Below are 23,820 nucleotides of genomic sequence, written 5' to 3'. Positions count from 1 at the left end.
TTTCACGTGTGACGGCTGGATAGCACGCATCTTGAGGCACTGCCCCTTCCGTTTATCGTCCGCTGTCGCGTTTCGCCCGGCAGTTACTCCGATCCCTAATAGGATGTAATATTATACGAAGAGTCACGTCCACTCGAATCCGCGGGCTTTAACGGTGACTGGGCACGAAACAGCCTATACGCTCTCGGCGCTACCCCGCATCATCACGCTCGCACCGAGAATCGCTCGGAACGCTTTCTAAGAGCTCTCCTCGAGTTCGTCGATACCGTGACTGAAAGGAGTCAAGATGAAAATTACGAATTGCCGCGTCGATGCGACCGATAAATTTTTGCGCCTCGTGATGATCGTGCGTGGATGATTGCGGGGTTGTATCGAAGATGAGATGGCAGGTGTCGCGTCTCTGGCTATTTCTTTGTTGGCTTTTATTCCATGAACGCGGATGATTCATATATATTTAAACGTAAAGACATTTATATATATTATTAAAAAATCATTGTGTGTGAATATTTTAACAAAATTAAACAATCGATAAAATTATAAAACTCTAACTGTAATTGTTGCAGCGGTTCATTTATAAGCTCCAACACATTGAGAAAAACACAAAATACTTGATAGAAAATACATATGAATATGATTGCATTAATTTGAAACGATGCATTTTTTCCAAAAATGGTATTTTTTCGCTGAAACTTTTGGTTACGTATTGTCTCGAAAAGTTTAGTTAGAATCTGTTAAAACGGTTGATTCATGTTAGATGAACGATTCGGTATATGGGGAGCGTTTAACAAGGCAGGGTTCCCCCTTTCTATGAAAAATCATAACGGTCGTGATAACGTATATTCGCGGACACGAAATGCATACATCCACGCGTCGCCACTCGCGTGCCAGCGCGTTAATTGGTTGCGTTTGGTTGGAAATATCGGATAGAATCCCAAAGCAATCGATACGCAGCCCTGTCCTGTCCACCTACGGGCGATTACCGGTCCGGTCGGGACGGAGGGGGAGGCATTGTAAATTGACCGTAATTGCGTTCAATGTTACGCGCGTACACGGACGGATCAAAGTCAATTGCTCGGAGCGACGGTGTGCCGCAAGAAACGCAGCCAATTGGCTTTGCGTACTCGTGCGATCATCGCGAAAGATCTACGCGAAAGATCTACGCGACCACTCGCGTATATATATATATATATGTATATACAGTGGGAAAAATAAGTTTGCAATGATGAAAAATTGCCACTCGTTCAGTTGATTTAATCTTTTATATGATTTCATATTCAACGTCTATTTCATGTTTGATATACGTTTTTAAACTATGCATATCATTGGTCTCTGTGTGAGCTTTTCTCGCCATTAATTACAAAATTATTAAAAGTTTTTTTCGCTTTTTGTAATTTTAGTAATATTTTTATATATGTATATATACATATATGCAATACTATTAGGATTTACGGTGATAAAATTTAACATAAAAATATATGATACAACTTCTTCATTCATTAATTTGTCGCTTCAATTATTATTGCAATTACGTAATAACTTGGAATAACTCGAATCGAAAGTCAATATTCTTGCGTAATTAACACATTTAACTTAAGAAAGGGAATATATGAATTCTTGCCTTTTATAAATCTAAAATTTTATAAATCTAAATATGAAATTTTATTAATTGAAATTATTTATTGACAAAATATATCGATTTTAATAAACGTAATTAATTAATTTTATGCATCAGATTGTATTATTAGAAACTGCAACTAACTGCTCGAATATTATTCATCGATTGCTAAATTATTACCACAAGATGGAAAAATATTTTCTAATATTATATATACAAATATACATACATATATAAAACATAATAAAAAATTCTTTTGAGATAATAATCGACAGTCATTGATTTCAAACGATAATCATTTCTTGTCGCGGAAATGATGGGACACTTTCTAACACGAGTCATATGTGAATTTGTTACGCGGGAGATAATCCATGAAACAAGTTGAGTGGGTGAATATAGTTGAGACGAGCGCGCATACAATAAGCGTCGAATGCCGCGAGACGCGCCGCGTCGATCAAATGGCCTATCGTATCGGCATTGAAAACCGTCTTTTTCTCCGGTATAGGCAGCTTACCGATCATTAGGAAGCCGAGTGTCAAAGTGTCAGGCTTGTACAGAGACCCGATATCGTTGCATTTACATACATTGCTTGTAAAGTGAACGTGAGATTTGCAGCGCGCCACCGGAGGATGAACTCGGTCGATGATGCTGCAACCGCATAGTAAAGACTCGGGAACTGGTTTTTGCGAGTGAGGACACTTGACTGCGAAAGACAGCGGATCGACTAATTATCGGTAATATTATTATCCGTGGAAAGGGCGTATATTCATTTTGACAGCGAGCTGAAATATAACCCTTCTCGGACAGTCGTGACGAGAATTAAACTCGATTATTAATCGATTGTTGTGCCGGCCATCGCATATTTTGGAAGCGTGGGAAGTGGGCGCACAATTCTTTTGATGGTTTAAAATTGGTATCTATCTGCGTGTGAAGCCTATTGGCTGTTTACTGACGACGAAACGCAACACGCGCTACGAATATCCGCAGAAATTAAAAACTGACGTGAACAGTACAAGGCGATTTTAATTGTCATCGGCAGCACGCAAAGTATTTCAATATTCAAAGGTTAAAAATGTGATCACATTTTTCCACGTATGAAATGATTGTTGGAAAAAATGCAAAAAGGGATTTATAGAGTGAAGTGTGTGTGGCGTCACTATTTAATACATAAATCATATATTGTAGCGCGATATATTGTGTCTCTGATTGAAATAAATGGAAGATTATTTCAATCAAAGCATATCCACAAAAATCGTTTTTATCGAATAGATATGTATACGATCCGAAATTATTAATATTTATTATATGTATATTATCTGAAAGATTGCACGCGTGCCAGTATATGTTATTTGAACATATGTCGTTTGAAATAAATCGCATACTTTGAAAACTTGGTTTATAGAGAGTTAAATTGCATCGAGACGACCAAAGGTGTTCAGTACGTAGCAGCTTGAGAAATCAACGCGCCACCCACGCCTGTTAAACCGTTTCCGGATAACGAGGCCGCAACTGATATTTCCGCGCGTCGCTCCATCGGTTTCCGCTCTCACGAAAACGTTGCGCCGCGTCTAATAATGTGGTCAATGCGCTTGAATCTTTACGAAAAAAAGCGAGGCAGGAGTAGGGTAAAAAGAGAAAGAGAAAAAAATAGAATAAGAAATTGAAATATTAATAAAATGTAGGAATAACGTGAGAGAGAGAGAGCAAAGCGACGAGCACACATATGTATATATGGCGCGGCATAAATTAATTAACATTTGCATGCAAATTTCACGCAACACATATAAACGCGCTTGTATAGACATATGAGTTAGAGACGCGATTAACCTTCTTCTCCGTTTCTATATATGTGTAATACGTGTGCACACATTGAGAATTATCCATTCGTCAGACGAACCATCAATCTTGCGGCGAAACACTGATAGGTCGCCATTACGATTAAAATCGTCCGCGGATGATGGCGCGTCGCGCCTCGTTTCGCCTTAGTAATCTCGACGATTGACACGAAAAAAATTGCTTCGCACCTTGTCGTGTGCTTACGCGAACGAGCTGCGATCACGCAGCGAAACTGCCGACGCATCACTAACGAACCGGTAACCGACAATCAACGGAGGTAGTATAAGAGATCGGTGTAATCTGGGATAGGCATATTATAACTCAATTATTCATTCAACGATAATGAGCCGCTGACGGTAGTGTAGTCATGCGCCGTTGAGTCTGTTAATTTGCGAGAGGCGGTTTTTATCTCGCGGCTATTTTCGTCGGGAATAATTAAAGTGGTACCGAGATACACCGTGAATAATGTAGCGTTTTTTTTTTTTTTTTTTTTCCTTTTCTTTTTACCAATTGAACCGGGAGTATTGAATGTGATGTGTATGAACAAGAGTTTATTATAATGTAATATACAACTAGCGTGGCATACCATTTAATTCTTTACTATTTCTATATATAAAAAATTACGATCAATACGATCGATATTTATAAGATATTTGATAAAACATCTCCACAAAGCGCAAGAAAGATGATGAACTTGTGATTGCGTAAGGAAAGTATACGCGTATTGCACACATATATAGATCGTATAAGTTTTGCATAAAAATCTAGTTTTGTTATTATTACAAATTTTTATTAATAGTATTAATATTAATTTTTGACAATTTTTGGCATATCCAAAATTACGATGCAAACATTATTTATTAGAAAGATGAAGACATTTGATCATACAGGATAATTTGCAATCGCAAAACTTTTACATAAATCTACTTCCACATTGAATCGTGCAATATGTATGCTACATGTCAATTTAACTGTAATTCTTTCTGCAATATTTTCTTACAATATCATTTGATTTATTAATTGGTTGTGAAATTATAAATTTATATAATACATTTTGCATAATTTTATGGTACGATTTTATAATTACAATTTGATTGCACAAACCATATATTATGTACAGTTATTTAAATCTTGCACGATATTGTCATTTAAGAATTATATGATTTTTCCACTCTTCTTTTGCATTTTGCGATGGTTAACGGAATTAATTGCAGGGAATATTTTTTTTCTCAATTATTCTACTAATTATTATTTTTCCCAACCTCGTCGAGCAATTGGACCGTATAGCGGAATGCCTGGGTGACAAGAAAAAGACCCAGCAGGCTTATCCATAATAAATCTCGCGAGCAGGTATACGAGAGTATTCCGGTACATTAAACGATAACATCCACTACGTTCCTTCCGCCGCTCTCCTTTCGACTCGGGTATATAGGCGTTCGCTTTCTTCTCTTCATATTCGCTTTATCACATATACTCGCGCCTTCGTTCGTTTATGCCTATCGCGAGAGGAGAGTCTTTGGATTAAAATGAGGAGAGGTAGGCCGCGCAGCGAACAGAGTCTACGGAGAATCGGAGAAAAGAGAACAGCTCGAAAGAAGTAGAAAGGGTTGTGGAGATTGGGCAGACGATAACGCTCATAATGAAAGGCATTCATTCCACTGCGAGGCCGACGGTGAGCTTGAGTGACGTGGTTGCAGACAGCTGCCTAAACCTGATCGGTCCATCCGTCGGTCCATCCGTCTGTCCGTCTGTCCGTCCGTCCGTCCGTCCGTCTTTCTCTCTCTCTCTCTCTCTCTCTCTCTCTCTCTCTCTCTCTCTCTCTCTCTCTCTCTCCCCCCTTCTCTCTCTTTCTCACGTGATTTCTTTTATGATATCGTATAACCGACCCGACCAGAACGGGGCACTCTCTCGCATCCGATTAGACTCGGAGACAATCTATCGTGGTGCACGCACCTTGCTCCACGCATTTACGACCAGTTGGTCCATGAAAGATGTTTACCATTGCGCGCAGCGGCATGACAGAATTAGTTTCGAATAATTCGACGCGACGGGCAATTCCGCCAAATAAGCGGGATAGATCGCCGGATTTCTGTTTGTTTTCGCGCAAGCGGAAATCGACATTGCGACTACGCGCGATAATTTTTCGCGCGCGATGGCGCTCGTCTGACAGTTCGCATTCAAAACGGTACACAGTGGCTCGAAATTAATTAATGGCCCGAATTCTCGCAACGATACACGGGAAATATTAAAAATAATATTTCACCGGCAGCAAGAGGCGGGCTGATACACGAGATTTTTAGCTGGCAATGACATATATATACACATACCTATATGTATATACATGGAAAGTATTTTCGCACGCGAAAGATCGTGTAATGCACATTAATGGTTTTTTTTTAATCTAATATAATTTTATCGCATTGGTTTACCACACAGCTATCATTTTTCCATGAATTATATAATTTTCTAAAATTATTTATATAGTTGACATGTTGTATCAGTTATCTTTGACACGTTGAATATACATAGACAAATTTTAAAAAGCATATTTGAGATTTTATTGAATAAATGATTTTAAGAGAATGCAATTATTTTATCTTTCAATGGAATTTTTATCACTAGCGTACGTATGTACATAAAACAATGACATACAAAAATTCATTTTTTTTGTTTTTACAAAGCAATTTTTTCTAAAGATAAGATTTTATTTCCTATCTCAAATAAGTTAATGATTAAATTCTTGCAATATCAAAATTATCGAATCTTTTGCCAATTATGGAATAATTTAAAAAAACTTTTGCGTTAAAATTTGTTGTTTAAAATTTGTTTATTGCGAAATTTAACTTAAAAGTAACAGCAAGTAGCTTGCTGTGAATTAATAATAAGATGGAAGAATTGATAGTATAATTGTCACTCGATATGTTTCCAGTTCTTAGATGCATCTAGGCACTTGTGAGCGGCACCAATACATAACGAGAGTCGCTTTTACTCTCGTTCGCTATTTATATCGGTAATAAAACGTTTTACGATATTTTCATCGGGATATCCTTTTCCTCTCTTTTAGATACTTTCTCCAACGTAAACATGGCGCCTTCTCTCGTGTCACCCACTTAATAATTAAAACGGACCTCGAGAATTCGAAAAATGTGGATTAGCGTACGTCATCGTGTCTAGTCATATAACCCGCTTTCCATAAATTGAAACAAAGTACTATTACAAACGTATCTGTTTAAGAGAATGTTTTATAAATTTTAATAACGTAAAAAAAGATATGTAATAAATAAATCTTGTTTTAATTTGCCTATACAGATACAATAGCAATAAATATAATATTATGCCCTTTGATATTTGAGAGTATTTGATTAAAAATAAATGTGTAATATAAAACATAAATATAAATATTATTTTTTATGTAATACATATAATGAATATAATTTCCAATAATATTTCATTTATAAAATTATTCTATCAACGATATCCTTTTAACACTAAAGATTAGCAAATACACGATGCTTTTTAGTATTCACGACAAGATAAATATCTCTGGCAGATTATAATTTGATAACATCATATTATTTCGAAGAAGCGGCGTGTTTTTAAAATTTGGGTATCTTTCGTGTGGGAAGATGCCACACGACTCCGTCATCGCGACATTTAGTTAACCCACCCACGATGTGCAACACATTTCTCATATTTGTGATAAACGATGGACGATAAATCTCTCAATTCTTTGGACCTCCTCAAAGTGTGCACGCGTTTAGAAGTCACTGTATAAGATCTGTAGAAACTATATCGGAAGCCTGCCTCGCCTTGGGCAGGGTCCTCTCTTGAAAAAGTCTTTCGTGTTTCTCCGCGGTGAATATCGATGCGATAAACTGGATGATCGCGTGTTTCGGAACGTAACGTGACTGTCGCACGAAGCAGGAAGCTTCAATGTTTCGAAGACCAATGAGCTTGAAATAATGCGTAACGCGCCTTCGACTGGTCTCGTTCCACCTGTCCAACAGGCTTTTCCAGTCTCGTAAGTTAAAAGGGTTGCTTGAACTCAGTCTCGAGTCACCAAAAGTAATCTTATATACATATATACATTTATCCGCGCAGGTACTTGTTTCATTCGCACGTTGATATCAAGTTAGCGAAAAGACGAATGCAGAGAAAACTTTTAATACATCGCTCTAGTAATTTCGTTCGAAGAAAAAATAATAACAAAGTTTACGTTGATAAAAGAAAAAATATGTATAATTTATTATTTTGAATGAAAATAATTACATGTTTACTTGTATCAAATAAATACGTTAAACGTATTGTTTACAGGAAATTGTTCAACTACTTTTTATTTCAACTATATAATAATTATGATAAAATTTGAATATAAAAGTTCAGCTATTCGCAACACACGATATTTTTTTCACGTTTTGTAGTTAATAAAGTTGTCAGGTGAATTGACAATATCGCATTCATTGACAGAGCTCCACTCATGTGTTAACTAATATAAGCTCGCGTGCTACGTAATATCGGCTGGTTGTAAAGAAGATGCTAAAGAGCCGCCGGATCGAGAAAGAGAGGAGGGAGAGAAGTTAATGCTACTGTGTTACCTCAATGGACAATAACCTTGACCGGTGATATCAGAGGTCACCCTTATAACATCTTACAAGATACTCTCTCTCTCTCTCTCTCTCTCTCTCTCTCTCTCTCTCTCTCTCTCTTCTTCGCTAATACCAGGACATTGCTGGAAATGCTCCAGTGACTTTTTTTCTTTCTCTCAAACTATTTTTCTATCTCTTGCTTTCTTTCGGTTATCTCACCTCTCTTTACGAGTTCCTTCTTTCCTTTGCATCTTTCTCGTTGACTTCTTCCGGTCGAGCGAGGCTCACTTTCTGATGCTGATAGAATTATACTTGGGTCCTGCTTCTGCTCTTCACCATGTAGCGAACCAAATCCCTCGGCCCTCTATGGCTCGCCATAAATTTCGACGGTGACGTTTTAGGGAGAAAAAAGAAACTGACGACTGGGAACTATAGACGATCTTCGTCTATGAAGCGGCAGTCAGCCATGACGGTCTAACTACCGTTCGTTCTTTCTATAGCCGAAACTGGTCGCGTCTATTACACGCGTCAGAGGTTCGTAGTCATTAGATTAATTTATTTATCCGCAGCAATATTGTTACCAAGAACAGTTTCTTTGTTCTTTATATCCTAACACCATGTCTTGGGCAACATTTCTGTGCTACTCAAATTATATGATGTCCATTCTTTTATGATTATAAAACATTTTAATTATTTTTCCCTAACAAGATTTTTATCAAATATCCTTTTTTCATAATTTGCAAACTTACAATTATTGCTAGGCATCTTGTTAGAATCAAAAATCAAAAGTTTATAAAAGTAAAGTTTAATAAAACTAAAAATAAAAATGTTATACTATCTGTTAATATTGTTAAAAGTTATATATGAGTGCGAGTGCAGAGATATTATTAAGAGAATTTTACTTGTATATACGTACAGCTTAATGATATCAGCAGCTCCACGATAATGCAAGAATGTATCTTTTTATCTTTGAAATTTTCATTTACTTTGTTCCAAATTGAAATTTTAATTAACTTTGACACGGTATCCCAGAAAAGATTCTGTAGCATTTGTGATATTTAACGTGATAACACTAAAATGCTCGAAAGGTTAAGCGTTGATCGAGCTCAATGTTCCTTGCTATTTGCCGATGTATCCCTAGTGATGAGATAAACGATAAGTGGCGTCGTTGCAAACGATGATCGATAACAGAAAGAGTACGCGACGACAACGATGACGACTAGGATTACATGATCGAGGTCATGTCTTAATGATTCGGAGAATCAGCATGACGCGACCGTGCTCTTGGTTGTACATATATTGATGCATTATATGCGCGCTTCAATAAACACAAGATGCCAATTTAGTATTCTGTAACTTCACGATCATCCGAAAAATCCGCGCAGTAAAAAATTATCTTAGGATGAACCGGTGTAATATCAGTTTGACTTTCTCTTAAGATTGCGATTCAAAACTCGCACATTGACAATTCGAACAAAGTTTTGTAAGAAAAAAAAATATATATATTTTATATGTATATATATATATGTGTGTATATATAAAAACATATAATAAAGAATATAAAAGAGAGATAAAAAATACAAAAAATATTAATATTAATTTTATTATATTATTATACTTTTAGAAATTATGTCATAGAACAAGAGCAAAAATTACTAAAATATCTAAAAGATTTATCATGCTGTACTTTTATTAAATTGTTGAACAATTAGATCGTAACCGAGCGTGTTGTAAATTTTCATATATCGCAGTCTTTCAGATAATCACGATATCTGATATTACCGGTTTTACTCTGATTATTTGAGTTGAACAATCATTTCTTTCTCGCTGTCTCTTTATTTCTCTCTCTCTCTCTCTCTCTCTCTCTCTCTCTCTCTCTCTCTCTCTCTCTCTCTCTCTCTCTCTCTCTCTCTCTCTCTCTCTCTCTCTTTTCAATGCAAAATGTTTTTACATATATCGTTAGACACGGCAACAAATTCGTCATGCGGTGAATAAGAATTGTCCTTGGATCGTTTTCGATATGACACAAATTCTATACCGCATAAATCTTGGTAAATGCGACGCTTGTTTTTATCGTCGCGTTTAAGATCATAATTCATACTGTCCTAATTAGATTTTTCCTCTGATCGTCTCTAAAGAGACAGATTCCTTCTACGGCGTGATAAGGTCGCGTTGTATTATAAATTACGTTCTGATTATCGAGTGACGCACATATTGACGTTTCAACTTTTGATGACCGAGTAATGTAATCTTGTGGAAACAAAGATGTGTGATTTTCATATTTTTCAACAATTAGCTGATATCAAAATATTAGCATCAATTTATTTACTTGAATAAATAATGTCGTTGTATTATTTGAATAATATACATATTAATAACGAAAAATTATTATAATAAATAACTTATTCGAGTAAAATAATGATTCCAATAATTAAAAATATTTATAAATATTTATATTCAATAATTTAAATAAATAATAATTAAATCTATCTAAATCATATTTTATTTATTATTTTTTTTCTCTTCAGCTTCGATACTCGATATCCATAGAAAATCCATTTGATTATCATGGTCGATTATAGTGTCTGTATAGTCTCGCACAGTGACCCCAGATCGGTAGGCCTGCACGCGGATACATTGTCACTTCACTATCGTCGCTGAATAAGCGACAATTTGTATGACAATTCTTCGATGGTCTGGTGCATTGTGCCGGCATGTGAAAGTATGGTCATAGGCACGTCGTATCCCACTGCGGCGGTTTCTACTCTCCTCCGGCGATTCTTTCTCTCTCGGTCATTGGGGATCACAAGTGGGTGAGGAGAGCCGCCGAACGAAGCATTGGAGCGAGACAGAAAGAGAGAGAGAGAGAGAGAGAGAGAGAGAGAGGGGTGGGGTAATAACGGAAAGGTTCTTCGAGAGATCACGATCTGTGGAGCAAAAGCAAAGGTCGATCCGTGCTGCACGGTGCAACATGACGACGACGACGCCGACGACGCCGACGACGACGACGACTACGACGACTACGACGACTACGACGACGAACGTTTATTAGAAACGGAGGAAGCGCCTCTGTGACAAATGGCGTGGTTTCATTGTTGCGCCAAGACCCCGGGGCCCGCTCGGCAACCGGGGGCCTCTCGCGCGACGTCGTAAATCTGACCAACGCTGACGGATAGAAATCAGAACGGACGGCCGTGCGCGGGTTTCACGGTTGAAGCGGAAAGGAACAGCCGCTGGCGTCAGAGGCTGCTGGTGAGGAACGAGCAGCGGCTAGAGTTACGCCGACACCGACCAAATATTTACGAGCTGGATGCAATTGAAAGATCCGCGCTCCAGAATTTGGATGCAATCGTTGCATAACCGTTGTAAAAATTTGACGGTGAAATTTACCGATGAAATATGTTTACGTCGACATCAGCATTTTCGATTGAAATACTTGGACGGAATTATGTTAGCGCGGTATAATATAGGCTCTTTAACCCAGACATCACAAAAACGTTTCAAAGAACGTTGTAAAGAGTTCTAAAAAGACGTCGTAAAAACCCTTTCAGGAGTTCGGTAGGCATAGTGTTGACGGAATTTGTTTTGCTGGAAGATATATTGTTCTAAATAGATATCGACACTGTAGTAAGTTAATTCGAATTTAATATTCACATTTATTCGTGAAAACGAAAATGCGATAGTTAAAATAATATCGGTTTCAATTTTTGGTCTCTAAATTAACCGAGAGTATACTTGCAACATTGTTGCTCTATTAGTCTGTTTTCAAATCTGTGGGTTCGAGTGACCTGCAATGTAAAGAAGTATAAATGACAAGAAGCCCGGGGATAATATTCTAGGAATTAACTTTTACAAATCATTCCCGATCTGTGCTTTCAAATCGAAAGGTTAACATCAATTGCCAGTTCGGATGAAAAAGTGGAATATCAATTTCCTCCTGCTGCGCGAGAAGGACGATGACTAACAGAAACTCGGCAGTAATGGAGAGGAGTAGAAATGATATAGAAGCAAAAGACGAAGGTGTTTTATTATTGGGGGTAGACTACGGAAGAGATAGAGGGGCGAGAGGGGGGAGAGAAGGAGGAGAAAAGGACACCGGTAGTGGCGAGTAAGAAAGCGTCAGGAGCGTGGCGGAAGAAAGGGGGAGTTCGTTAAGCGGCGATCGACCGCGAGAGAGTCTGTCAATCGGTTCGAGAGGGCCCGGAGAAACGAGGGGAGCCCAAGATGGCCGCTCGGCAGAGGGGCCCCTGTTTCGCCAGCATCAGCGACTTAGCATAAATCACTCCCGCTCCGCTCCGCTTTGCTCGCTCTCCCGCTTGCTCGCGCTCAATCTCTCGCTAACAGTCTACAGAAATGCGACCGTACCGCAAATACGGGTTTGTCTTTGCGTTTACGTGGCCCATTCCGCGATTACGATCACATTTTGCGGCTCGTTCCGGTCACGATGGTTTACAATGCTGCGCGTTTCGAACTATAATAGCGATGGTCCTGTCGCTTCTTATATGGCACAACTAACGCTGATCACATTAGTTAAATTTTTGTCATTGAATCATTGCTTTTGGTATGTTGAATTGATCGCGCTCCCTCATGATTATTTTCACTGTACGTGTATAACTTCTTTTCTTATTCCTAAGTATTAATTAAAATGTAGGGTAAAATAGATATACCGCTTTTTTGCAAAATTACTGAAATCGATTTTGCGTGCACATGATTCAGTACAATATTTTTACAAATAGTTAAAGCAGTTCGATAAATTTAATTGCAATTTTTATTATTGATTTCTCTTCAAGTCTCTCTGTATGAACGATATAAGTAATGCAACGCTATACATAGTGATAGCAGTATACGTATATCATTTGCGTAATAGCCGGCGATTATGATTGCGCAAATATCGACGTAAAACTAAAAAGAGAGACGGGAAAAGAGGGGATAAATATACGACAGGAAAAGAGAGAGAGCGAGATAGAAAAAGCGAACAAACCAGTCGGTCAATCAATCACGGGAATTGATCTCCGTGGCAAGTGCAGTCACGATCAGCCAACCTGAAATATGTCGGACGTAAGAATTGATTTCGTAGAACGTGCACAGTCCGTCGTGGTTCTCCATTCTTCTCCTCTCTCCCTTCTCGATGGTCCGTTCCTTTTCCCCCCTTGCATTCTGCAATGCCGTTGACACGCACGATCACTCGAAGGAGTTGGACGACAACGGGATGGAAAAGGAGGAGAAGGAGAACAATCTGTGATTTTTCCTTCTTCCGCGCTGGTGAAATACTTCCTTCGGCGACTGGCTTTTGCTTCGCATGGCTCCGATATTACGACTGCAGGAAATTCAAGGGTGGGGGGGGGGGAGAAAAGAGGTAGAAGAAGAGAGAGAGAGATGGCTTGTGCGAAAAGGAAAAAGGGCGAAGAAAAAAGAGCGAGTGAGATTCGCGAAGAGGGTTGAGCGAACAGAGCAAACGGACAGGTCGCTTATTTATGGCGACCATACTTCAGATATATGAACTGGTTCCCGTCGAAAGTTCGGGACGCCGCGTCTTTCCAGTTCAAAATGTATAGAGAGGTGTCCCGCCACTCGCCTTCAACGGGAAGATTTGCGAGAGCTCACCCTTTGCGCGCGCGCTATCATACGAGCTTAATTCCATCTTCCTACTGTCATACGAGAGATGAACGCTGGGTTCTTGGCGCGTCGGACCACTACCGGTTTTATGGCGGAACGATGGGACGGCTGACACGTGAATATTTGATTACCGTAACCCCGTGCTTCGTCAGTCCACGGACGGAAGTGACCGCGATGATTTAAGAAGCGTTACTTGAAATGTTATTGTTGCACCGCGATTTCTCATTGCCACGCAAGAATAGCGTGACACTTTGAATGCTCCTTGAGTATGATATATATATTCGAAAGAAATACACCCTGAGAGAGAGACATACCCGAGCGAATTTGAAGCCAGTTTCTTGGCAAAGACTTGACAAAAAGTTTTATTGTAAAAGAGTAACTGTTGTCTTAAATTGAAGAATATTCGATTCGATGATAGAGATATAGAGATATAACAATGTTTTTTTTTTTTTTAATTAATATATAAAAAGATATATATTTACGAGTGTTTTACACATTAATTATGTTATTAAATAAAAATTAAATAAAAATACATCAAAATCTCTCTTTCACGGTAGTATTTTTTAAAATTAAGATTCCGCAATTTTGCGACAATGTTCGCACGCGTAGAAATGTGTTTCGCGATCGAGAAACTAATATGAATACAATGCAGTTGAATCATCATTCTTATATAACAGCGATTCTTGCGTACGACAAATCGCGCGGCCAATCGTCTCCCTTCGTTGAGGATCAGCGAATCTCTGCAGGATCAGAGCGGCCAGGAATCGACCCCTTTGTCCTGAGTATCCCTCTTGTGCAGCGCACGACGACGGTTAATTTATATTTATCCTCTTCTTCGGTATATACGCAGGATCCTGCAGGCCGTTTCCGATATTCGAGCAGCATAGAAGAAGAGCGCTTACGCGTTGGGCGAAGCAGGAAGGGGAGGGGGGGGGGAACGGCCGCGAAAAGGGGCGAGACAACGATGCAGGGCGGGGAAAAGAGAGGAGCGATGGAGTAGATAAATAGATGGATGGGCAATATTATAACTCACCGGCTGTCATCCTGTACGGCCGAGTCAGGCTGCTAATCAGACCCTGGCGCGCTCTCGCCCCTCGACCGACCCTTCACGAAAAATGGATTTATTGCCGTTCGCCTCGACTTCGGCACGCTATCGAGCTCTCTGATCCATAGAATGTAACCATCGTCGTACTATTCGCGTCGGATCCTCCCTCCGATCGCTCCCTCCGGGTCTTCCCGGGTTCTCCTGCTCTCGCACCTCTTCGTCTGCCGAAAGCCGAAAATCGCCTTCTAAAGCTCTTTCGACTTCAATGTCGCGGAAAACGCTTCGTTTAAAAATATCGATGTCAAACTTGTTCATCAAGCCTCGCGAAAGTAAACACGAAGAATATGATAATCACTAATATCGATCATCACTTGTATAAAAATATAAGGCAAATGCGTTTGAGAGAAAGAGAAAGAATTTAGCAATATATGCGATGCAAAGAAATAATAATGTTGCATAATCTCTATGAAATTTACTTATTTAAATATTTATATATAATTATCTAACAAAATATATACACCTCTCTTTTTTTCTCCCCGCTCTTTTTTTTTTTTTTTTTTTTTTTTTTTTGGACGCGTGATATATTTAAATAAAAGTACAATTATTCATTTTATTTATAAAAAAAAAAAAAATCTATATTTACTATTTTCATTGAAAATAATATGTATCTTGCGTGATGCAGGCTTTCATTAATTAAGTGGTTTATTATATTTAATTGTATTGTTTGATTATAAATCATGTCTTCTTCTTTTAAGCCGGAAAATTGATATTGCCCTTTTCTCGAATCGCGACATCCGCTGCATTCTTACCCAGTCGTTCTCTTTCTTATGTCACCCTTCAACGGGTCTCTCATCTCGCGTCCGACTTATGTGCACGTGGGTGTACGGTGGGTTTCCACGAGAACGTGCTGGTTTCACCGCGGTCGATGACGACGAGAGGGTTGGATAGTGGGTAGAGAGGGAGAGGGATAGCAGTCGCGGAACGACAGGAGGAAGAATGGCGTGGAGCGGAGGGCGGCAGGATGGAAAGGAGGGAGTAAGGGGTCAAGTGAGGACCAATGCATCAAGCAAACCGTGACACTCGCCTCCGCATGGCGTGCATAGATCATGCCGACCTCTCTCTCGTCGGTGCGCGACGAGGTTGGCGTGAGGCGGGGAGGCGATCTAAGCCGCGGAGATAAAGAGAGAGAGAGAGAAAGAGAGATAGTTCTTTTTCTCCGTTTCTTGTCCCTTTCCATCCCTTCGATCACCCTTCCTGTATTTCTCTTTCCTGTCGCGACTGTGGCGGGAGAGCACAGATGTACGAGCCGAACGAGATAGACGCGAAGAAGAGAGCAGAAGTGCTTGTGAGACCTCCGGTATGTGAGCGTGTATATATATGTATGTGTGTGTGCGCGCTTGTACGTGCGTGCATAAGTGTACGCGTGTCTAAGTGTGCGCGCGAGCGTTTTTTCAACGAGATTTATTACCGAACTCCTAATGCTCCGGGACAAGGGGAAGAGGCCGGGAGTCCTTTCCCCACCTCCGCCTACTCCTACCGCCGCTGCCGCTGCCGCTGCCGCCGCCGCCGCCACTGCCGCCGACGACGTCGTCGTCGTCGCCGTGTCGACAGTACCTTCTCGCCGTACCTCTGCCGAGTCTCCGCGCGTCGCTTAATCCCCGACTGCCATGCTATTACGAGTTGATTTACATTCTCGCGCTAACAAGGGTTGGGATAGGGCCCGGAGGATTCGGTGGCCTTCTCGATAGATCTCGTCGATACGCGGACCGGACTGTCTCGGACGAGATAACGCATCGACTCGGTGGAGACTTTAGATCAAGTTGACCATTTTTCGGGAAATTCGGGGAGAGCTATGATTGAGCTTTAATTACTGCTGATCCGTTCGTGAAAGTTAAATCTCTCGAAATAAACTAGTCACGAATTTTTAAATCTCTAATTTGGTATGCAAAAAAAATAGAGTAATGTAGTTGAGAGATCTTGAAAATGGCAAAGACATTGTATACATATATAATCTCGAATAGTATCAGAATAAAATGCGTATCTTTGTTAAGATATTTACACGACATCGGCTATAAACGCGACATCGTAATAGAGCGCGAAATAAATCATTATTAAGTAAATCATATTCCTATTTGTAAATTCTACTCTTAACCACAATCCAACTTTAATGAGATTATTAGGAAAGGATTATGTAATTGTAACATGGGCGCATTTACGCGTCGAAACGTGAGTGCCGATTGTAAAGTTGAGGCACGAGAGATATTCGATCAATGTTCGATCGGAGATAAAAATTCGAGCGGAGAAACACGAGGCTGCACTTTGTGCAGTTAAATGTTATGGGAAGCGGAAAGGTGGTTAAGTAGAAGCCGCTGCATCACTGTCAGAGAGGGGAACGTTCCTACTGAATCATTTTACATGTATCTCTCTCATAAAACAATCGTAAAATGAAAAAAATATTTATTACATAAATTAGTATGTAATGCATATTTGTTTATGAGCTTAATGAATTCGAAATATTTATAGGAAGAATTGAAAATAAATACTAAAACTTTTTAGTAAAACAAAATTTATGAGAAAAGAAAGATAACTTTGAGATAATATTTTTTAAAATAAAATGTCTAGTATTTATGTTATGAATATACAAATTGTTGTATAAATATTATAATTGATATAATTATTATTATAAAAATTATTACGATTGCAAGTCAGATGTATCTATTAATTTAAAAAAAAAAAAACTTTGTATCTCCACCATATACTGTACATTTTTATCATAGCTTCACTTTATAGTTATTCTTGCTGAATTTTTTCGAGTCTTCTCAAATTTTCTCGATCACATGATTTACATACCGTTTTTATTTTTGCATTATACTTTATGAACGCACGATCCCTGACATCTTTGCCAAAATACAGAAATTTTCCAAATAATTGGACGGCGCGTGTGAAGAAATCGCGGACAGTTGGACGTAGGGCGAAACGCGAAGGGGAGAGAACGCGTGAAGAAGATCGGGGTTGGAAACTCGGTTCGGAGAGAGAGAGGGAACGAAAGATATAAAAAAAAAAAAAAGGAATCAGTCGCGTGAGACACATCGCCGCGGAAGACGAGAAGGGCGACTCCGCAAGGAAGAAAGACTCTCGGGAACTCCGAAGAGTGGGATGGGGGCGTGGGTGGGATAGATGCCGGTGGGGATGCACGAGAGAAGCACGGCGTCCTGCCGGTAGTAGGGATAGTTCAGGGCCGCGGGTAAGAGAGGCGCAGTGTGCCGCGCTGCTTGACGCGGCGGGGACGAGTAGTGAGTAGGGGCAAACGATGTTACGATGGAGGGGGCAGAGGTGGGGAAGATGATCGCGGAGTCGTCAGTGCGCCACGTGCTGCCGTCGCGATTGGATCTTTACTTTCGCTCCGTTTTGTCAATGGACCATGTACGTTGCGACGCGAAATCGTCACTCTTTCTCAGTGGCCAAATTCGAGGAGCGCTTTAACAAATAAGTGCGTTGCGACGATGCGCATCTCCGCACGGTGACGAATGAGTCGAATGAGAGAGTGAACGTTCCGGAGCGGAGCAAGAGAGTGCTTATTCGGAAGACTGCGTCAAAGAAAGAAAGTTCAGTGAATGGTGAGCGCTGTTAAATACCCACCAACGTGTTATAATGCGCGGCTCGTCGTGGGGATGATGTGGTGATATAGTACCGAGGATTTCGCAATCGAAGCGTGCCCAGATGCTCGTCGTTTCAACGCCACGTTATCCTTATCGCGATTGCTGGTCCAGGATCGGCGCGTCTGAGGTGTCGACAGTGACGGCACGTCGGGACCGACGTATCCTGCTCGGTAGAATCACTACTTCGTGGTGAGTGTGCTTTGTGATTTATATATTTCCGCTCTACTACGTGGCCAGCGTCACATTTCCGACAATTTTTTATTTATCGTGAATCGTGCGCGTCAACGTGCGTGAATACATTCGCTCTCCGAGTGTTGTTTGTTAGAATCATGATGAAAATACTTATGTAGGGCTTGTTCAATCGTTGGCGAATGAACAATATTACTCCGAAACTTTAGAAATTGGATGTAAAGTGTCAGGAGATCTTGAAAATATTGCTGAATATACATAGAGCGTTTCGCTACAATAGTTGAATAAATTTCACATTTTTTGAGATATCGAAAAAAAGATCTGAATTTTGTATAAAAAATGAGCAGCTCTCTCTCTCTCTCTCTCTCTCTCTCTCTCTCATTTTGAAATGCGCGATTTTTACACTGAGTTTAATGAAAGTCGCCACGTGTCACTAAAATGTGAAATAAAAAAAATTATTTTTAATAAATTACTTTTTCGATGATAATTACGTAAAGATCGTAATACGTCATCAATCGTAATGGTGTGATAAGCTTCACCGATAATCGTTATTCTACTTCACGAATTTTCGCGCGTAAATGGTTGTTGAAGGAAAGTATAATAAATTCCGAAAGTCCCGCGCGTCATTTTTCTTCGGCGAGAAAAGATTTCGCGAAGGAGTCGCGCGCCCAAGGAAGTGGAAAGTATTCGGACTCTCGACTCTGAACGACTTTAACAAAATCACCGTAGCACGGTGATCGTCGCGCGAGCGCGTGGCTTGCATAAACAAAAGTGCAGTGCGCGCAGCAGGTGGCGGAATCGCGTGTAATCCTGGTGCACGTAGGATCGTCTGTGCGAAATAAACGACACTGTTTCTACCCCTTGGAAAATTAACGCGCCGCGCCGTATTAACCTCGATCATGTATGCGTATGTGCCCGGCCGCGTCAAAGAGTTGGAGTCGCGGATTAAATTGCACCGCGCGATTCTATTTTCGCCTCATGTCCTCGTGCCGCGGTTCGGATTTTCTCTCTGTCGTCTGCCCTTCCCCTCTCTCTCGCTTCGTTCATATACACATACAGATGTACATACACTCACATATCATTCTGTATTCTCTATCGCTATCTCTCAGAATATGTTACGAATTTTTTGGGATAAAAACTCCGATTTTCTATAGCGCGAGTGACATATATTAAAACGCGTGTTCAGATCTTGCAAAGTATATGATACTTACTTGGATGTGATGTGATGTGCAATATGTGAGATTATCGACATGTTCTAGACAGGCTAATTTCGATTTGGGTCGAATTTTGATTGATAAAATGCCAGTATATATAATTATAAACGTCACACACATGGAAACCGTAATGTGTTTCGAATTAAAAAAGCATTGCGAATGACACGTTTGCTGTCAAATTTTCAATTCACTATTCTAGTCAAATGAGAAGAATAGAGATTAAAAAATTTATATATCATACAAACTTGTGTGATTTATGATATTAAAAAGAAAAGATCTATATCTAATCTAATTTTTTATTCAATGTCATCTCCTATATAGATATAATCTTATTTGAAATATATTGTAGAGATTATGTATTATAAATTTTATATAGATAAATAGACGAAACAGAAATTTCTTCGAATAGATCTATATACTGCCCTTGCAATCTTTGTTTAATCTGTCAGAGAGTGACAGGTAACGTTTACATTTCTTTAAATGTTTTTATGTAAAAAAAATGTGTAGTAATAACGATTTAATTTACAAAACTTATTTACCAAATTTTTCTTCTATTTGTGTTTAAAAAACATAATTATAGTTTGATTTTATCAATTATACTTTTTTTCTAACCGCATTTTTGCTCTCTCTTTCAAAATGAGTTATTATCTGTAATAAAGACAGATAATACAAATAAAGAAATTATAAGTAAATTATATTTAGTACTTGTCAATGTTGCATATATATAAATAAGAGAAGCGGCTCGGAATTTATCTTTAATTATACATTCAATATAAACACACACACACACATACGCACATGGAAATCTTTCCATCTTCAAAATTGTCCTTGCTCCCTATTTGCATCATGGATGACGCAGCGCGTAGCAGAGAGAATATGCGTGTCTATGCAACCCTGCGTGTGGTTTACCCCATATCCGCGCTAATTGTCAGTTCATCAATATCACGCCTGAAAAAATGCATTTTTGAGCGAGTGCACTCCGGGGGCGCGCACTCGAGTGGACACCTCCACCCTTTTGCCACCCGCCGGGGCAGAGGGGGGTGGGCCGCTTCTTGACACGCTTTCCATCTTCGGGCTGATGGATGTGGTAAACGCTGGCGTTGACAGTGCGTTTTAATTGCGAGGTCCGCGTTACTGAAGCTATCCGAAGTGGGTCCCGGCTCGGTGACGGGATTGAAAGCCGCGTCATCGACGAGAGATTTTTCGTCGCGGAACAACGATGGATCACTTCGATCGTGATCCATCGTGACGTCAGACCGCGGCCTTCGATTCCGAACGCGACAATTCGGCCTGTTTTTTTTGTTTTTTTTTTGTCTTTTTTATCGAGTATTTATTTTTCGAACGCAGCGCAAGAGTTTAAACAGCAAAAGGAACGCGACGTCGCGTCTTTATCGTTAACCTTATTTCGGATCGAGAGAGTTCACGATGCAATTAACGAGATGCAACGAGTCGAATAAGGCGCGGGCAGCGCTTACGATCGGAGAGAGAGCTGGCCTGTCAATCTTCTTGCTTCATCCTTGCAAAAGTGGTGCATTAACGCGCTGTGAGTCGGTCATGTGTGCGTTCTACCGTATACGATGATTCGGAATTATTCGTACTGATACATTCAATGTTATTTTCTTTTTCTCGATAGTAATCTCAAAGTCAATTCGGACGGTCGAACGCTTCACTTTTATTACTGCACCATCCGATGATTTGACAATCGATTTAAAGAGACAGTGATTAATACAACTTTATATAAATTGCAAAAATTTAATTATGATTTTGTTTCGTATTACATCAATTTCTTCCGCAATTATTATGCCTTTAGAAGAATTTAAGAAAACACAAAGTACAAAGGGGACACCTTGCCATTTGCATATGTATTATTTTAACTGCTATGCTTACACTTACGCCTGACGTTCGAATGTAAACATTGACGTGAATTAGTTTATTATTTTAGTCTCGGACATCTCTGAAGGGAGATGTAAGTCTTTACAGTTGCGTAGATTAAGCAAAGTGTGTTCGCATATTGCGTTTGTGTGAATATATAGACGTTTATTGCATACATGATGCGCATCCACATAAAGTGAGACAGGTTGTGCTAACACAGATATCACATTGAGCATAGGAATTCGTAGGAATTGTTTCAAAAGTCCGTTTATAGATAAGATTTGTTGACAGGTGTTTACTAAACTTTTAGTGTAGGTATGTCTTGATTTACGTTTATTCTCGTATAAAATTCCAATAAATTGTATAATAATAATAAATTTTTTTTTGCAAAACGCGCGAATGCTAAATATTCTTAAATGATCATTCTTTTTCTTTCTTTCTCTCTTGTAACATACAAACAAATTAAATTAGAATCTTAAAGCAATGAATCACATTGATAAAAAATAGTAACTTTTCTGTAAAAAGTAGTGTCTTTTAAATCTTATTTCTTACTTGATAAAAATTGCAAATTTATTGGATGCACGTATCCTTAATGCACTTTTTATGTTTTTTATCGATTTTTTATATTAATCTGCTATAAACGATCTGTTTTATTGTGCGTCACACGCACTTTGTGGCAATTGCTGGATATTTACGAGACAATTTAATGTGACAAACATCGTTCGGGACGATAAATTCCCTCGCGTGTCTCTCCGTCATTAATTAAATAAGTTTTTAACAAACGCACACTTAAACAATTAACCGCCGACTTTCTCGCAAATAGATGTTGGGAATTTACTCTGTGATTAGAATAAGAATGACCAGATTGCATACACATGCACAAATAGAACAGACAGAAATCTTATAAATATATAGATTATAAATTTATAATTATATGGATATGTATATGAATTTATATACATATACGTATATATATAAACATCAATCTATTCTCCATTGTGTGTGATCATACAACTTAAAATTCGTAGACTTAAAATGAAAGCGGACATGACATCATCGGACAGCGATTAAATCATGTCATCATATGAGACGCTCCCGAGTGTATGTATGACGAGTCATTATGAATTCATGGGAAACGAAGAGACTTTACCATAAATATTGTTTATTTCATCCCTTGCAAATTCATCTCTTGACTCATGAAATTATTAATTTATTATTATTTATTTAAATGTATCGGCGATTTTTTTGACAATTACGATCGACAAAGTTTCCCGAAGTTCGACAGGATATAAATAGTTGAATTTAACATAGATAGCACAGTATTGAAATTGTGAAATTGTGTAATAAGTAAAAGGAAAACAGAGAAAATCAAGTTTTTTAAATTTTAATTGCACGATGTTGTTAGACAGCACGGAACAAAGTTTTTTCATTCAAAGCTGCTTTCTCGGCTGCACCCAGAGTATGGTTTTTTCTTTTAATTTACATTATATCAGTCGACTTACTTCGACCCTCGTGAATTTCGACAAATTGTTGTTTAATCGCGATTGCATTGGCAATCGATTCGCGCGAGAATGCACAGTGAAAATTTGTCGTCGTCGTAAATCCACGTCTGCGCGTGTAGTCGTTCTTCTTCCACCGAGAATCGCGTTGCATCACGTTCGTCCGCATTCGCGATAGGGAATGCTACGACTCTGTTGATTTATGAGTCAGTTTCGTAAGCGTAATGATGGGAGGATTAAGATTCCGCTTTTATGTGTCGGCGGATAACAGCGTGGATCGAAGGTAATTATCGTATATGTTTTCTTTTTACCGTGAGACAGACTCCATCGAGATGCCATCGTTATAATTTAACGCGGCCGGGAGAACGGCCGGTAATAATATCGCGACTAAAGAAATATCTGCTCCTGTCATCGCTCCTATTTTGCTCGCACTCGAATCGCAAGCGTGCCGCAAAGGAGATAATTGAGACACTATTGCGAATAAATACTTTTTTTTTTTTTTTTTTTTTTTTTTTTTCCACGCTTGCGATACATATGCATTGTCAGTTTTATCAATCTAGATGTTCTACGGATTTTTTTATTAAGAATGTTTATATATAATTTTTCCATTTTTTCCTGAAAGTTGTATTAATTGTTTTTGAATTAATTTTATAAATATTATAATATAGTCGCAAATATAATGAGAGAGA

General features: G+C 39.0%; 1 protein-coding gene across 2 annotated transcripts in view; it reads left to right on the top strand.

Moving 5' to 3' along the window:
- Tio (zinc finger domain-containing protein tiptop) overlaps positions 1-23,820 on the top strand; it is a 119,955-nt gene that overhangs the window by 16,751 nt on the left and 79,384 nt on the right. Inside the window, exon 1 of one of the 2 annotated variants that reach the window (XM_083056266.1) lies at positions 18,010-18,546. The exons of the other annotated variant lie outside the window; for it this stretch is intronic. The gene's annotated coding sequence lies outside the window, so the exon portion shown is untranslated. Of the gene's footprint in view, positions 1-18,009; positions 18,547-23,820 lie in introns of those variants that run through there. 2 annotated transcript variants of the gene reach the window in all.

Source organism: Prenolepis imparis, unplaced genomic scaffold (assembly GCF_030444845.1).
Source record: "Prenolepis imparis isolate NDT839.2.m4 unplaced genomic scaffold, iyPreImpa1.0 SCAF_17, whole genome shotgun sequence".
Taxonomy (NCBI): domain Eukaryota; kingdom Metazoa; phylum Arthropoda; class Insecta; order Hymenoptera; family Formicidae; genus Prenolepis; species Prenolepis imparis.
This window is presented reverse-complemented; position numbering and strand designations above follow the sequence as displayed.